Raw genomic sequence first — 17,907 nt, forward strand, 5'->3', positions numbered from 1 at the left:
CCGTTCCTGGCGGCCGCGCGGTTCCCTGCTGGGGCGGCTGGGGCACGTGGGGGCCGAGTCCGCTGCTGCTGGCGCGTCTGTCGGTCGCAGGGAGACACGCGGCTCGTGGCCTGCGATCCCGCGGCGCCCCTTGGGCCTCCCTGCCCGGGAACGATGTAACCGGCCGGGAATACTCTAGCACTTATTTTTAGATGAATTCTAAGATGACTGAAAATGGCTGTAAATTTGATGTTGGATGGAACTTAACATCCCCGTGTATCAGTTCTTCCCGCCTGGGTGTAGAGAATGGCCTGAAACGCATGGCTTTTTGGTAATGTCACTTTTTAGCTAAAATACAGCTTATGCTGGTTCTTTCTCTTTCTTTCTCTCTCCCTTTTCTCCCTTTTCTCCACGCTTCCTTCCTCCTCACCTTCTCTACTTGTTCCCCTAAAACTTCATCTGATTTCATGATTTTCCTCAAAAGCTATAGCAAGTTTCAAAAACCTCTACTGTTGTCTGTACACCCGACTGGTAATAGTAAAGAAAACAGACTCGTCCTGAGAACGCTGGTGTTTTTAAGGCAGGACGATCCTTCTAGCTGTCCGTGAACCTCGTGATAACTTGGTGTTTTGGAAACTGGACATGATTCTGCGGGGACTTTCCTTGGGGAACGCAGGGCCTCCAGGTCCCCTTCCCGGAGTTCTTCTCCAAGCTTTGGCCCTCTGGGGCTCGGGCTGTCACGCCTGGGTTTTGGGCCTTCACTGAGCTGAGTTTGATATTGGGTGAGGGGTCGCGTGTCTGGGGTGCCGAGGGCTGAGGGGTACGAGGCCTGAGCAGAGTGTCGGGGACTCAGCGGCCCCTCAGTGCACGGGGCTGGGCCGCGGCATGAGATGCCGTGTGCAGGGCGTCCCCAGCCCACACCAGGGCATTTTCTGGGGCCCGTACCCCGTATGATGAAGACCAAAGTATTGTCCACTTTTTCCTGCCCTTCCATTGTTCTCGATTTGCACAGTGACTACGAATTTGCTTCAGAGATAATGAAAATAAGCAAATTGAAGAAATAAACATTTTATTTTTTATTTATTTATTTTAAAGATTTTATTTTTTTATTCATAAGAGACGTAGAGAGAGAGAGAGGCAGAGACAGGCAGAGGGAGAAGCAGGTTCCATGCAGGGAGCCCGACCTGGGACTCGATCCGGGGTCTCCAGGGTCCCACCCTGGGCTCAAGGCGGTGCTAAACCGTTGGGCCACCCGGGCTGCCCAGAAATAAACATTTTAATGAAAATCTGTACTTAGTTCACAAATAAAATCGGAGTACCTATCCGACGGCAGGATTCAATCACAAACTTGAACTGTAAAATGGATGTGTCTTAAACAAGTATTATTATGTGACTTAAAAAAAAAAAAAAAAGCAACCCTTTCCAATTTGGCCTCATATTGTAAATACTTACCCCCCCCAGTTAAGTAAGTTAGAAACTTGGATGTTAGAGGACACTCTATGTTGCGCTGTGCTGGCGGTGTGCTCGTAATAAGCTTACGTGTTGAATTTCTAGAGTAAAACCTGGCTTGGTATGTATTCCAATGACCCTTGGAGACTGGAGCCGTTTTAAAGAATTCTGGAAATTTGGACGAAGGACTCGGTGCTGTGCTTCGTGCATCAGGATTGAACGGATTCTAACGTGTCTGTTGGGGCACAGCTCTGGCGTGGGGAAGCGGCGCGGTTCGGGTCCCGTCAGGGCCCGGCTGGAGCTGCAGCGGAGCTGGGGGAGGCGACAGCGCCTTCCGGCCTTCCTACGACCTGCACAACGGCCCTGAGCACGGTGAGCGCCTGCTGGCTTTACGTACTTTTGGGCCCAGATCCTTCGAGCAGCTTGGTAATCAAGACTGAAAACCCTTCCGAGGCACAGCAAAGGTCACTAAGGCCCCGGAGCGGTTAGAGCTGCATCGCATCTAGTAGGAGATACTGATCGAATGAATCATCACTTCATGTGTTGTTTTGACAGGAAGTGTATCATGTCTCAATAATTTCCTTGACATTTTTTTTTCCTGCCAGGTGCCTGTTTTCTTCTTGTAAACCTGTTTCCACAGAATTCCAAATATGTGGTTAATTTTTCCCACTGATGCATCATGACCGTTCCCCTTCCTTGTTAGGAATACCAAGTGCACGTTTGTAAGGAATTTAAGGCTCACTATAGGGACGTGAGGACCAGTAGCTGTTGGAGACTCAGGGCCAGCCGAGGAAGGTTTTGTCTGCTGAGGGGATCATTTAGAAAGTGTTAAAAGGTAAGTGTTGACAGACCCTGTCTAATGCCAGATATACGTGAAATATTGCCCATCTATGGAGAGATTAGGGTGGATTTTCATTTTCTATTTTTTACCTTTTTTTTTTAAAATTTTAATTCCAGTGTGGTTAATATACAGTGTCGTGTCAGGTCCAGGTGTATAATACAGTGATTCGGTGGTTCCGTACATTTCTCAGTGCTCATCATGCCACGTGTACCCTTAACCCCCATCTCCCACCTTCCTTCTAGCAAACATCAGTTTGTCTTCAATAGTTAAGAGTCTGTTTCTTGGCTTGTTTTTTTTTTTTTTTTTTTTTCCTTTGTTCATTGGTTGTGTTTCTTCACTTCAACATGAGTGAAATCATATTTTTCTTTCTCTAACTGGCTTATTTTGCTTAGCATTATACTCTTTAGATCATCCCTGTTGTTGTAAATGGCAAGATTTCGTTCTTCTTTATGGCTAAATAATACTCTGGTGTATGTGTGTGTGGATACCTTCTATGCCCATCGATTTATCCGTGGACATGTTGGCTGCCACCATAATCTGGCTATTGTGAATACTGCAATAAACACAGCGTAATTTTTATTTTTTATTTTTATTTTTTAGAATTCTTGTTTTGGTATGACTTGGGTAAATACCCACTAGTGCAATTACTGGATTGTCGGGTAGTTCTACTTTTAAAATTTTGAGGAAGCTCCATCCTGTTTCCCACAGTGGCTGCACCACTTTGCACTCCTACCAACAGTGTAAGAGGGTTCACTTTTCTCTGCATCCCCACCAATTCCTGTTGTTTCTGGTGTGGATTTTAGCTGTCCTAACGGTTGTGAGGTGCTATCTCATTGTAGTTTTGATCTGTATTTCCCCGATGAGTGATGTTGAGCATCTTGTCATGTGTCGTTGGCCATCTGGATGTCTTCTTTGGGAAAATGTCTGTTAATGTCTTCTGCCTGTTTTTGAATTGTTTTTTTTTGGGTGTTGAGTTTGATAATTTCTTTATAGAGTTTGGAGACTAACCTTTATCCAATATGCCATTTGTAGACGCCTTCTGCCATTCCATAGATTGTCTTTAGATTCTTTTGCTGTCCAGGAGCTTCTTACTTTGATGGAGTCTTAATAGCTCATTTTTTATTTTCCTTGTCTCAGGAGACATATCTAGAAAAACGTTGCTATGGCTGTTGTCAGATTACTTAACCTGTGCTCTCTCTAGGATGTTGATGGTTTCATGCCTCACATTTAGGTCTTTAATATGTGTCGATTTTATCTTTTTTCTATGGTGTAAGATAGTGGTCCACGTTTACTCTTCTGCATATAGCTGTCCTGTTTTTCCAACACCAGTTGTTGAAAAGATGGTCTTTTTTTTTTTCCATTGGATAATCTTTCTTGTTTTGTCAAGGCTTAGTTGACCATAGAGTTGAGGGTCCATTTCTGGATTTTTCTATTCTGTTGAACTGTGGGTCTCTTTTTGTGCCAGTACGGTACTGTTTTGATTATTGCAGCTCTGGCATATAACTTGAAGTCCAGAATTGTGATGCCTTCAGCTTTTACTATTTCAAAATTGCTTTGGCTATTTGGGGTCTTGTGGTTTTATATAAATTTTAAGATTGTTTGTTCTAGTTCTGTGAAAAATGCTGTTGGTATTTTGGAAGGGATTGTATCAGATCTATAGATTGTTTTGTGTAATATGGACATTTTATTTACTTTTTATTTTTAAAGATTTTATTTATTTAAAATAAATAAATAAAGGCAGAGACACAGGCAGAGGGAGAAGCAGGCTCCATGCAGGGAGCCTGATGTGGGACTCAATCCTGGGTCTTCAGGATCACGCCCTGGGCCAAAGGCAGCGCTAAACTGCTGAGTCACCCGGGCTGCCCAATATGGACTTTTTTTTTGGGTCCAATATGGACATTTTAATATTTTTTCAATCCACAAGCATGGAATATTTCTATTTGTGTCATCTTCAATTTCTTTCTTCAGTATTTTATTGTTTCCAGAGTATAGGTCTTGACCTCCCTGGTTAAGTTTGTTTCCTAGGACTTTTTTTTTCTTTTTTCTTTTGGTGTCATTGTAAATGGGATTGCTTTCTTAATTTCTTTCTGTTGCTTCATTTTTAGTGTGTAGCAATGCAATGGACTTCTGTACAATCATTTAGTATTCTACTTTACTGAACTCATTTATCAGTTCTAGTATTTTGTTTTTTCATGCAGTCTCTAGGATATTCTATGCATATTTCATGTCATCTAAAATAGGGATAGTTTTACTTGTTCCTTACCGACTGGATGCTTTTTATCATTTTCTGTTTTGTATACATACATAATTAAGCACAATATTCTTTCATCATGAGCACAAGCTCCTTGAAGTAAAATACATAGCTACGTCCTTAATTTTTTTAATTCTCTTTTTTAAAAAGGTTTATTTATTTTAGAGAGGGAGAACGAGCAAGGGGGAGGGGCAGAAGGAAGGGGGAGAGGGAAGCTCAAGCAGACTCCCCCTGAGCACAGAGCCTGACGTGGGGCCAGATCTCCTGACCCTGAGATTCAGACCTGAGCTGAAACCAAGAATCTGGTGCTTAACTGCCTGCACCACCCACGCCCCTGAGGAGGTATCTGTTTTAAGCCAGATACTGCTGAAGGCGATATGAGAGATGTGTAGAGTTAGAGCCCCTGACTGGGTCCATGTAGGTCACCCCGCGCGGGGCAGCTTTCGTGGTGGCAGCAGGGAGAGGTGTGGCCGGGGCAGAGGCTGCGCTTGGGCCTGTGGGCTCTGGCCGAATAGCGGCCTTTCTTCGTCTTCTGGTAGAAACTGATGTAGAAATCCCGGTTCCCTAAATTAAGAAATGACATGTGTGCAATGAAATTCTAACTCAGTGATGTGTGCATCGTGTATTGAGAGCATTGGTGTGTTTGCCCTTGGTTTTGTAGTGAGGGCGTATCTGTATGTGCATCATTACTGGTTTTACGCTTGTTTTATTATGATAGTAAAAACACTGAACATTTTTATCAGTGATTTATTGCCTACAGCCTTTTATATTTTTTGTATGATTTAAATTCAGTCATTTCCTAACTCTTCCCTTTTTTGGTAGAATAAATCTATCCCTTGTATTTATCAAATATAGAATTACTGCATTTCAAGTACCATTTATAGTACGTTCATTCTTTTAAATAAAAAATGACAATGTTTTCAGAGTGCCTGAGTGGCTCATTCAGTTAGGCAGCCGATTCTTGGTTTCTGCTCGGGTCACGGTCTCAGGGTCATGGGACTGAGCCCCACATCGGGCTCCACGCTTGGCTTGGCATTCCCTCTCTGTCTTAAAAAAAAAAAAAAAAACACAAAACAAGCAAACAAACCACAACTTGTTTCTTCCACAAGTTTTAACATTTCTGGTAGGATTACATATTATAAGTGGTGAGCCTTATACCATTAGACATTTAAAAGCATACAACTTTATCGTGTGTAATTTTGAAGACTATGGATTTTTTGAGGGCATGCTTAAAGGAGTTGACAAGTAATCAGAGACAGACCTGCTATAAATAATTAGTCCAAGCTTTTAGCTGTGCTTAGAAAACTAGTTTTCTATTTTAGATTTTCTACATCAATTAAAAAAAATTTGCGTAGGAAAAAGATACAATTGACTGGCAAAACAGTGTCCCATACTTCTGTCTTTAATGGGGCAAAATGTCAAAACCAGAGTCTAGTTATATTGAGATGCCCATATAGGAAAAAATTACTGCTTTTGCAAATGGCAAGGGTTAGGGTGCTGACACTGCAGCAGGCGGTGGACGTGGGCAGAGCTGGCTCTGAGGGGGCACTCCACGGGGCTCCTGCCCCTCATCCCAGCTCCCCACCTTGGACTCTTCTTTGTGCTCATCTGCGGGGGTCAGCAGGTGCTCAGTGGCATGCACACAGCACTACGCAAGCCTCGGGCCTCAGCCACCCCATGTGTGATTCCGTGAGAGTCTCTAATGGATGCAGGTAGCAGGTGAAAAGCCCCTGTGAAACCTAAGCCGTGCTCCTTAGGTCCCCTGTGTTAGAATGCCGCGCAGCGGTCACGTAGGCAGAGCGTCCCTCTCCCCAGGGCCACAGGGCCTTCCTGCCAGCAGAGCTTTGGTGGTCCTGTGCTCCGCCGAATGGCCCTTCCTTCAGGATTATGGTTGACCAAAAATACAGACCAGTCACAGGAAAGAGGAATAAATCCTTAGCTGACGAGCTTGGAGAAACTCATTTCTAAATAGGTTACTTTTGCTTAAAATGCAGTTCTTACTTAAAAACCTTAAATGAGATTTGGGGTGTCAAGCTAGCTCAACTTGATGGACAGTTTTGTACTTCTGGTTTCCTCATCAGTGAAATGGGGATAATCCCAGCTCTCCAAATAAAGCTGGATAGTTTGCCAGTCAAATGAAGTTATAAATTGGAATGCCTTGGCTTTGTGTTTTTGAGTCATTTAAAATCTCTAAACCTTCAATGATGATAAAACTTTGCAAATAGAGCTATTTATGGCTTAGATTTATTGCTGTACGTGCTATAAATATCCATGTGGAGAAGCAGTAATTGTGATCATTGGTGCCATGCCAGCTCCTCTGTCTTTATGCTAATTTAATACTTGTGCATCTAATAACATGAAAGAAAAATGTGGAGCCAAGTCACATTAGGGAGCAAAGTCTCAAAGAGGCCAGTTCTGTAAGAAAGGGGCCAATAAGTAGCCACGTTTGGTAGGAATCCCTTCTGTATTTGAGGTTGGAAAAAAAATCAAAAAAATTTCAAAACCCATGTGTTTTTTCTTCCATTGTTCGGCCAGAGTATAAAGCCATTTGAGAAAGAACATTAGTGAGGCATTTTGTTACAGCACATTTCCCTTCTCTTCAGGAAAAACAAATTACCACCCCAAGAGGTTTCGTTAGCAATTCTCTCATTTGTTGGTGGGAATATAGACATTTAAATAGTTTATAAACGGCGGCCGCTTTTACTGAATAAGGTTTCATGAGTCCCAAGCATTAGTATGTGGTAGTCCTTCAAAGCCAGTTTCTCTTACGTTGGTGGTCAGATGGAAAGGTGAAGACAGGGTCAAGAACTTTTTTTCTCATTTTGTCTGGGTTTGGACATATTCCATTTCAACAGTTATTTTTTTCAGTTGGCACTCTATCCCGGAAACATTTTGGGCTACGTACATATTGACTAACCTGGAGTTTTGAGTCGTGGTGCCTCCCTGAGAAGGATTTGGCTCTTGAAGATATGTAAATATTTTTAAATCTCACTTCTAGGTCTTGGGTGGGGTGCACATGGTGTTTCTACTGCAGAAGATGGGGACGTAGCCCCTACTTGCCATAGGCCATGGGCACAGAGCCCCTGTGTAAATGTGTCTGTGCAGTTGGGAAAAATGGAGCCTACGAGGTTTAGCCAACCATCTGAGCAGGTCCTGTAGCTTTTGAGGACCCTATTACGGGGAGGGTCAGAGTTCAATCTGGAAAATTTGGAGTTGCTATTATCAGTGAAGATGGTAACTATTTGTCGCTTTCCCTTTGTTGGGCGCTGTGCCTCTGTGAGTGTTTTAGTTTCTTGAACAACCTTACTATTGGTTTTACAGATGAGAAAACTAAGGAAAACTTAAGCAATGTTTTCTGGGTCCAGTGGCTTATTGGTCTCTGGTTTGTGGGACTCCTTTATTAACTTTGCCAAGGTGAGCGGGGTCTGGCTTGTTCACGTGTAATACATCATCATCCTCTCCAACTGATCGAAGGTCGTCACCACCTCTGTATCTTCATATTTGTCTTGATAGTGACATGAAGTGCCTCATCTTTTACACCTGCTACAACCTACACAAGGCACTTGCCTGTGTTTGATTTGACTTCTATAGCTTGACATCCTAAATATTTCCAGGATGAAGAGCCTGATGAGTTACTGGTTGGTCGGTTATGACCCCTTGAAGTTCACGTCTGTTTTTAAGAGGAAATGCTCTAGACTAGGCACAGAATTCTGACGTCAATACCTGTACTGTTCCCAGCATCTTTTTTTTTTTTTTTAATGCATTCCAAAAGGCTGTTTACGTTTTAAAGAATTTTGAACTTGGTGACTGCTCCCGTAGGCACTCCCAAGGATTTCTCTACTTTTTGTTCTTGATGACTCAGCACTTGGTGGTCTTCATTGACCTTGATTCTGTCCCCTTGGGGCCTCTTCAGTTTCCATTGGCTTCCCAAGAGTGGGCAGTGGTCATCCCTTCCCCCAACATGCCAGAGTGCAGATGATAAGGGGGCATGTTTTCTGCAGGGAAACACTGTTATAAGTGCCTTTAGTCAGTCTGGTTTTTGATCACCATGTACCAGCAATTCTGAAGAGTAACTGTTAATGTTACTTGGCACCAAAATTCTCCACTGGTCTAACTTCTAAATAATTGCTACAGTTACTGTTGCACTTTGGTATCTGTATAAACTTCAAATTAGCACATTTTGATGACTTACCCTTTAATTTTCTCATTGAATACCATATCAGTTAATTAGGACAACTCCTGTGTGTTCAGTTGGTCCCTAACATGGGCTGTACAAGTTTTGAGAGGAGGTTAGAAAAGATGGCTTCATTCCGACTTGCTGCAGATGCAGTGAGTGTGTCCGATAGCCGCAGTACTACTACATAGCATATATAAAAGGTGGGTCTGGGATAAGCAGTGATAGCACAGTGATGGTAAAAACCAAGAAACAAAATTTGAGATACTTTAATTCTATGTGACCAAGTAGCATTCGCTTAAAGTGTAAAGCGAATGACTGCAGAACTGCAGAAAAGGTAACCCTCATGCACTGTTGGTGGGGATGCAAACTGGTGGAGCTACTGTGGGAAACGGTAAGGAGGTTCCTCAAAAAGAAAAAAAAGTTACCATGTTTTTTAAAAATTTATTTTTATTTTTATTTTTTTAAAAGATTTTATTTATTCATGAGAGACACAGAGAGAGAGACACACACACAGGCAGAGGGAGAAGCAGGCTCCACGCAGGGAGCCCAATGCGGGACTCGATCCTGGGTTCCAGGATCACGCCCTGGGCCAAAGGCAGGCGCCAAACCACTGAGCCACCCAGGGATCCTCATGTTTTTTTTTCTTTTGTTTTGTTTTTTTTAATCACCATGTTATCCTCCGGTAATTCCACTAGTTGTTTACCCAAGGAGTATGGAAACACTAATCTGAACAGATACACAAACCCCAATGTTGCTTGCAGTGTTACTTACAATAACCATATTATGGAAGCAGCGTAAGTGTCAATAGATGGGTGGAGAAGATGTGATGCGCACACACACACACACACACACACACACTGAAATAATCCTCAGCCGTAAAAACACAAAATATTGCCATTTGCAAGAATATAGATGGACCCAGAGGGTATAATGCTAAGTGGAATAAGTCAGTTGGAGAAGAGCAAATACCATATGATTGCACGCATGTGTGTGGAATTTAAGAAGCAAAACAAACGAACAAAGAAAAAAGACAAACAAAAAGGAGACTCCTAAGCATAGAGAGCAAACTGGTGGTTACCAGAGGGGAGAGTTGAGTGGGAGGATGGGCGAAAAATAGGGGAAGAGTGTTAGAGAGTACACTTGACCCTGATGAGCACTGAGTCGTGTATAGAATTGTTGAATTGAAATACTGGACTTGGAATTTCAATTTGAAAATTCTTCATTTTTTAGATTTAAAAAAAATTGACAGGAAGTGAGAGAGAATAAGCACAAACAGGGGGAGCAGGAGAGGGAGAAGCGGCCTCCCCGCTGAGCAGGGAGCCTGATATGGGGCTTGATTCCAGGACCTGGGACCATGCACAACCTGAGCCACGCAGGCACCCCTTTTAGATTGTTCTGAAACGGAAAGATGAATGTAGGAAAAATGTTAGGATTAGCACAATTTGGTAGTTGACATCCTTGGATCCTTGGAAGGCATTTAAAAGTTTTGTTTACATTTGCATTATTTTTTACTGGTTTGGTTATATATTCATACCTTCAATAAAGTTAGGATTGTCATGGTGTTTCTTGCCCTTATGCATCTTCAAAAAGATTATTACTGAAAAACGTGACCCTTTCGCAGTCTGGCTCTTGTTTTCCTCTTTGGCCTCCTGTTGCACCAGGAGCTGCTTGGACACAGCTGGATGCCTGCTGCCCTGCCCTTGGGCCTCCCGTTCCCTCTGCTAACTGCTTCGCTCCCCTGCTCCCTGCAAAAACCTGGCTCACTTTGTTCTTCTTCTTTGGGGGGGATTTTATTTTTAAGTGATCTCTGCATCCACCATGGGACTCAAACTTAGAACCCTGAGATCAGGAGGTGCACGCTCTCCCAGCAGAGCCAGCCAGGCGTCCCGCACCTTCTGTTCTGAAGGCATCCTATCGTCTGGGTCCACAGCCTCCCTCCCCTGTGCTCAAGCGGTAGCTGCGCCCCGTCTACCAGAGCACGTGAGGTCGTCATCACAGGCATGTGTTGTCTTTCGTGTCTCCCTCTGGACCCTGAGCTCCCAGCACCCAGCTCAGCGAACAGTGTAAACTGGGTGCTCTTAATACTGTGTGAAGGGATGAACCGACAGCCATGGATTCCAGCCGTCTGAAGTACTGTCTATGAAAGGCTTTGTGATCTGGGGCCGTGCTTTCTAGTTTATATAGAATCACAAATCTGGTCAGCAGAACCATCTGGAGACCTTTTTTTTGATTTTTAGAGATTTTATTTATTCATGAGACACAGGCAGAGACAGAGGCAGAAGGAGAAGCAGACTCCATGCAGGGAGCTCAACGTGGGATTCGATCCCGGGACCCCAGGGTCACGCCCTGAGCCCAAGACGGACACTCAACTGCTGAGCCCCCCTGGCATCCCTTTCTGGGGATTTTTTGAACTAGTGTCCTGTGTACTGAGCCCACTTGAGTTAGAATCTCTGGCAGGTGGAACGTGGGGATCTGTATCCAACTAAAGGCACAGATCTTTTTTCCTGGAAAGCTTTTTTATGAAAGGTCATGGTTAGTTACTGATAGTTTCTCTCTGTCCGTTAGCTTGTTGCTCTAACCAAGAAAGAGATTTTAGTAATCTTGAAGTTTCTCCTTCTATGTGATGGAATTTGCATATCCTTCCACAGCTTAGTAGCCTCTCAGTTAATCCTCAATTCTGGGAGGTGGAGATGTGGGTCAGATTTTTGCAGACTTGATCAGGCTCCTGTTTCCTCAAGGTATTTTGTTAACTAGGTGGCTAGGACTCCCAGGAACCAGCATTTGTCAACAGTAGAAAGTGATAGAATTTCTTCTCTGGTGGTTGTTTCTTAGAAAAAGGAGAGAAAAGGAATAGGCAAATTCTGCAGAAAACATATTCCTTTGGTTTGCAGTAGAGATGGGAATTATTAAGAATTCCAGTTTCTTTCTTTTTTTAATAATAAATTTATTTTTTATTGGTGTTCAATTTGCCAACATACAGAATAACACCCAGTGCTCATCCAGTCAAGTGTCCCCCTCAGTGCCCATCACCCAGTCACCCCCATCCCCCGCCCTCCTCCCCTTCCACCACTCCTAGTTCGTTTCCCAGAGTTTGGAAGAATTCCAGTTTCATCTTGACTTAATCTTGAACAAAACTGAGAGTTGTAATATATTCATGCGGTCCTCAGAAGACACAATAATGGATTAGAAAACTATATTCCAAATCATTTGGGATGTGTTAATGACTAACAAATAATACAGGGGTTAAGGGCCATTTTGGATGAAAGTTGCGCCTTAAATTCTTATAAAAGAAGCTTCAATTCATCTTTATTTTCCATTTCCCCATAAATGTCTTGGGTACTTTGGTTTCCCTGCTTATTTTTCTGAAAAGAGCTTGGAGAGTTTGAGCAGTGCCTTCCGTTTCCGTGGTTTATGATCGACACCCCCCCCCCCCCGCTTCCCGCTGGTCCTTACCATCCCCCGTGACACTGGGTATCTGCATCCTTAATTCTGGTACCATCTCAGATCTAGGCAAGGGGCATCTGTTCAAGACGTGACCTCTCGGATTTGGCGTGTCTGAGCCTGAGCCTGTCTCTTTGCCACTGCACCCAGAGGCCCAGGAGTCTGCTGTGAGCGTTGACTCTTCCCTCTTCCTTAGGGTGACTTGACTTTTTCAGTAACTTATTTCCGTCGCATCCTGTCCTCGCTGCCGCTGCTGCAGTCGAGATCTTCTTATCTGAATGGCTGTTACCTTACCGGCCTGAGATTTGGTCTCCCCGGGATGTACTTTCTGCCCTGGCACCCGAATGGCCCATCTGAAGGCAGAACTGAGTGTTCTCTCCTTAGGTAGGGTCTTCAGTAGCTCCCCATTCCTGCATGAAGAGAGTTCAGGGCTCTCCCCCACCACTCAAGGCTTTCCCAGTGTTTGGCCAGTTGTGGCAGCCCCGATGTCCCATGCTACATCTCCACCATGCAGCGGCCTCCCCCTCAAAGCTGGTGCTTCTGTTGGAGAGCTCACCGAGCAGAGCCTGCCGACTGCATCTCTGCCTTGACTCGGTTGTCTCTTTAGCTCGAAACACTTTTCCTGCTCCTGGTCCTCGTGGCCAGGATCTTAGTGTCCTTTACCTGGTTAACACCTGCTCTGAAAGACGTCTTTCCAGGACATATCCGTCCCTTTCGGAAGCCTGCTGGACCTTCCTGTTTTAGCTGGAGTATAGTTAAAGTAACTTGCAAGAGATGTTAAACAGAGGCTTACATACAAGAAGGATTTCTTTTCTGTAGAAGTCTAAGCTGGAGAGACGGTGGCTCACGCAGGTTATTCAGGAACCGTATTCCTTCTACCTGTTGGCGTCATTCTCATTGGCATGACTGTGGCTGGCTCTCAGTCATGCCCCACCGCTCCTCAGCCTGTAGCCACCGAGAACAGAGAAGGAAGTTCTGGAGGCCACACTCCTTCCTGTGAGGAGCCTGGCACTGTACGCATGACTCCTATGCACACCTCGTGAGCCCAAACTTCGCTGAATGCCCACACCTGATGTCAGGGGGGGCTGGGTAATAGTTCTTGGCTTAGCAGTGTTTTTTTTTTTTTTTTTAAAGATTTTATTTATTTTATTAATGAAAGAGAGGCAGAGACACAGGCAGAGGGAGAAGCAGGCTCCATGCAGGGACCCCTATGCGGGACTCGATCCCGGGACCCCGGGGTCATGACCTGGGCCGAAGGCAGGTGCTCAATCGCTGAGCCACCCAGGGAACCCTGGCTTGGCAGTTTCTAATAAAACGTGAGCCACGTATGTAAAAGAGTTTCCTTATAACCTTGTGATGTAGTGCAAAGAAACAGATGAAATTAACCCAACATATTTAATCCAGTGTATTCAACCTAGCACTCAGTGTGTCGGGGTAGCCACACTGCAGGTGTTCGGGAGCTGCAGTATCCAGCAGTGCAGCTTGTGCCGGCCCTTTGTGCCGCTGAAGTTGAAAGTTTCTACCATGAAAATTAAGGGGAGAATGGTGTGGTGTCTGGGGTCAGCTGGCAGTAGGTTCTGTTTCTTGCTAACGACTGTCTGCTGGCCGTCCCTGTTTGCTGTTACTGCAAGGCGGTGCCTGTGACGCATTGGGCATGTATTTACATGCTTTAGCCTGTCATTCCCATTGAGCATTTTTAAGAGCAAAGACGGTGTCTTTTCTTTACGTCTGAGTATAGTATTTGGCACATTAAAAAAAAAAATTGTGTGTGTGTGTGAGAGAGAGAGAGAGAGAGAGAGACACGATGATCAGAGGGGGAGTGGAGGCAGGCTCTCCACGTAGCAGGGAGCCTGCCATGGGGCTTGATCTCAGGACCTCAAGATCGTGACCTGAGCTGAAGTCGGACGCTTAGCGGATTGAGGGACCCAGGCACGTTTTGATTATCTAATAAATGTTAAGCAAATGAAGTTATTGAGCAGAGATTTCATTTAATTGCTCAACTCCTTTCATTATTTTTAGGCATATGCTTATAGGTGTGTTCATTGACATTTTGTGTGTCAAAAATTGTCCTCGGGAGAATGAATATATTTTGATTTTATTTGATATGTTTCCTGTGACCTCAGAGGCAGAGGTGTTTCGAGTGGACATCCACACTCTGATGTAATGGTGGGTTCTCTGGTCCCACAAATCACATCTTAGAAATTAGACCCAGGATGCAGAAAACTCATATTTTCTTTGAAATAGTGAAACTTCTGTTGCGGGTGCCTCTGTGCTGGTCAAAGGACAGGGTGGAGAAGCTTGCATGGAACTTTTTGTATTGAGAATTCCTGTTCAGTCTTTGGGGAAATAGGCCATTTCCAGGCAATTTTTACAGATCTCTTGCTGGTAGAGAATAGTACTTTGCATGTGAAGCACAGTATTCCCAGAAGCCAACAGTTGAGCAGAACTTATCAATGGTTGTGAGAATTAAGTGGAACATGACTGTAGCTTCTCATTAAAGGAAGCACAGAACTGAATGTTCCCCCAAACAAGTTAAATTGTAGATGTTACAGACTGTTCCTGTCTTGCACAGGCCAGTCTGGCATCCTTCATAGTGGCTGCAGAAAAGCCTTTTTTGGATTGGCCCTTGAGATTTGTGGTGCCCTGGAGGGCAGTGCCAGGGAGAGTGAAGAGTAGACATAGGGCTGCATTGCCTCTCACTTTTCACCAATACTTCTCTTTGCCCTTTGCTCTGTGTGTCATCATTCCACACCTCGCCCCATGCTCAAGACAGAAGCTTTTCCTCCCCATCCCCGGCATGGCCCTTCGGATGAATTTCCTACGTTTGTCATCTTTTGCAGGAGTATCTCATTTCCATCAAGCTGTGCTTTGCTTGCTCAGGGCTTCATTTATGTTACTCATTTTTTTTCCCCTAGAATGATCTTATGAGGTAGGCATTATTTTGATGCCCATATTTTAGGTGAAAAATCAGCGATTTAGGCTGAGTGACTAGCCTGGAGTCATAAGCCAGTGAGTTACTAGATTGAATTTACACCCATATCTGAATCTAAATCTTAGGTTTTTAACCATTATGTGGTCCTACCTTCTAAATGTAACTTCTATGACGTTTCCACCCTATTTGATACATATATTTTTGGTGGTGGTGAGGTTGGGCAGAGGGATGGGGTGGGAGAGGGACCCAGAAGTATCTGATCTAGAAGAAAAAATAATTGAAGAGGGTTTGGAGGAGGCTTAACATGACAAGGATGACTTACTGGTGGTAGAGCAAGGAGGAGCCAGAAATATCAGACTTAGATTCTGAGAACTTCCATTGTGACCCTCTTTAAGATGGATTTGTACAATATGTTAAAAAATCATTCACTGGTCAAGTGGGGTTTATTCCTGGGTTGCATGGTGGCTCAGTATCCACAAATCAATCAACACAATATATCGCATAAAGAAGAGAAAGGATAAAAGCCATGTGATCATTTCAGTAGATGCAGAAAAAGCATTTGACAAACAACAACATCCTTTCATGATAAACTCTCAACAAAGGTTTAGGAGATAATAAAGACCATATATGAAAACCCACAACTAATATTATCCTACATGGGGCAGGGGAAAACAGCTTTTCCTGTACAGTCAGGAATAAGACTGGGATGTGCATTCTCACCACTTTCATTCACAAGTACTAGAAGTCCTAACCACAGAAATCAGGCAAGAAAAAAAAAAAAAAAGAAATCAGGCAAGAAATAGAAATAAATGGCATCCAAATCAGCAAGGAAGAAGTAAAACTTTGACTATTTAGAGATGACATGATACTCTATGTAGGAAACCTGAAAGATTCCGCCAAAAAAACAACTAGAGCTGATAAGCAAATCCAGTAAAGTTGAGGGTTACAAAACCAGTGTGCGGAAATTTGTGGCGTTTCTGTACACCAATGATGAAGCAGCAGAAAGAGAAATCAAGGAATCGATCCCATTTATAATTTGGATCAAAAACTGTAAGATACCAAGGAATAAACCTAACTAAAGATATGGAAGATCTGTACCCTGAAAACTATAAGACACGGATGAGAGAAATTGAAGACAAAAAGAAATGGGAAGACGTTCCATGCTCATGGATTGGAAGAACAAGTATTAAAATGATTCTACTACCAAAACCAATCGGCAGATTTAATGAAATCCCTATCAAAATGCCACGAGCATTTTTCACAGAGCTGGAACAAAGAATTCTAAAACGTGTATGGAACCACAGGACAGTGATCCGAAGGGGCATCTGCCACCCCAGTGTTTAAGCAGCAATGTCCACAATGGCCAAAGTATGGTTAGAGCCCAGGTGTTCATCGATAGATGATGGATAAAGAAGAGGTGGTCTGTATATACAATGGGATATTAGCCCTCAAAAGAACGAAATCTTACCATTTGCAAGGACATGGATGGATAGTGTTGTGGCAAGTGAAATAAGTCAGAGGAGGACAAATGCTATATGATTTTATGCATGTGTGGAACTTAAACAAATGAGCAAAGGGGCCAAGAAAAAAGGGAGGCGAACCAAGAAACAGATGGTTATCAGAGGGGAGGTGGGGGGGAGGACGATGGGTGAAATAGGTGATGGGGATGGAGGAGGGCACCTGTGATGGGCGCTGGGAGACGCGGGGAAGTGCTGAGTCACGCATGGTCACCTGCGATTAGTGGGAAACTCTATGAACTAAGTGGATTTAAAATAGACATTTAAAATGGTGGAGCCATAAGGTAGTTCATGCGTCTTGTTCTACGGGTCAGGAAACCGGAACTGTTTCCATAGTTCAACCATTGTGGACGCGGCTGCTGCGGCCCTCGGAGTGCAGGGGTCCGGCTGAGTCAGTGTTCTGGTTCTGGTTCGGGGGCAGATCCCAGGGGCGTGGAGGCTGGGCTGCAGAGCGGACCTGCGCTGACCTTGCCCTGGAACCTGTGCACTGCCCCCCTGCGCGGCTACAGCGCCCCTACTCGGCGGCGGACGGGCTCCCCCTTCCCCACGTCCCTACCAGCTCTTGCTTCTTCTGCGGTCGGTTGTAGCCATTCTGGTGGATGTGGGCTGGTTTCCAGGGAGACGGCTGTTCCCGGAGCACCAAAGGGGAGCCCCGACTGTGATGGGGAAACGGGGTGAGCCAGCCTAGGCCGAGGGCCGTGGGGGACGAGGTGGCGGGAAGCGCGCTTGCGTTTCTAGCTGCGACCTCAGGGCATCAGCGTAGGGAGCAGGACGCACCTGCCCTGCTGGGAGCGAGGGGCGCAGGGGGGGCATCTGGAGACAGCAGGGGGCCCCACGGCAGGGCAGGTGCGGGTGCGGGGCTCCGGGGCTGCTCGTGTGTGTCGCCGTCCCTCCACGCCGCGTCAGCAGGTGGGGCGAGCCTGCCATGGGCAGCAGCCGCGTGCGGGATCTCTGAAATCACGCACATACTGGATGTGCTCTGCTTTCCACTTATCACGTCGGTCACGTTTTCGTTATTCGTCATCCTTCCAAAGTCCTTTTCAGTGGCTACGTAACATTTTTTTTTTTAAAGATTTTATTTATTTATTCATGAGAGACACAGAGAGAGGCAGAGACGCAGGCTCCATGCAGGGAGCCCGACGCGGGACTGGATCCCGGGCCTCCAGGATCACACCCTGGGCTGAAGGCAGATGCTCCACTGCTGAGCCCCCGGGCATCCCTATGTGACGTTTTCTGTCACTGTTCTTCGCCTGCCGCAGGCCCGGGACCGAGGAAGAGCAGCCTCGTGTCCAGCTGGGCAGGGCTGAGGCGGGTCTGTTA

At 44.9% G+C, this 17,907-nt stretch overlaps 1 protein-coding gene across 13 annotated transcripts in view; it reads left to right on the plus strand.

Moving 5' to 3' along the window:
* The window catches only part of ARHGEF28 (Rho guanine nucleotide exchange factor 28), a 288,520-nt gene that overhangs the window by 13,166 nt on the left and 257,447 nt on the right, over positions 1-17,907 (plus strand). Inside the window, exon 1 of one of the 13 annotated variants that reach the window (XM_077898169.1) lies at positions 2,156-2,263. The exons of 11 other annotated variants lie outside the window; for them this stretch is intronic. The gene's annotated coding sequence lies outside the window, so the exon portion shown is untranslated. Of the gene's footprint in view, positions 1-2,155; positions 2,264-17,907 lie in introns of those variants that run through there. One more of the 13 variants, XM_077898170.1, reaches the window with a different exon arrangement.

Source organism: Canis aureus, chromosome 5, assembly GCF_053574225.1.
Source record: "Canis aureus isolate CA01 chromosome 5, VMU_Caureus_v.1.0, whole genome shotgun sequence".
NCBI lineage: Eukaryota > Metazoa > Chordata > Mammalia > Carnivora > Canidae > Canis > Canis aureus.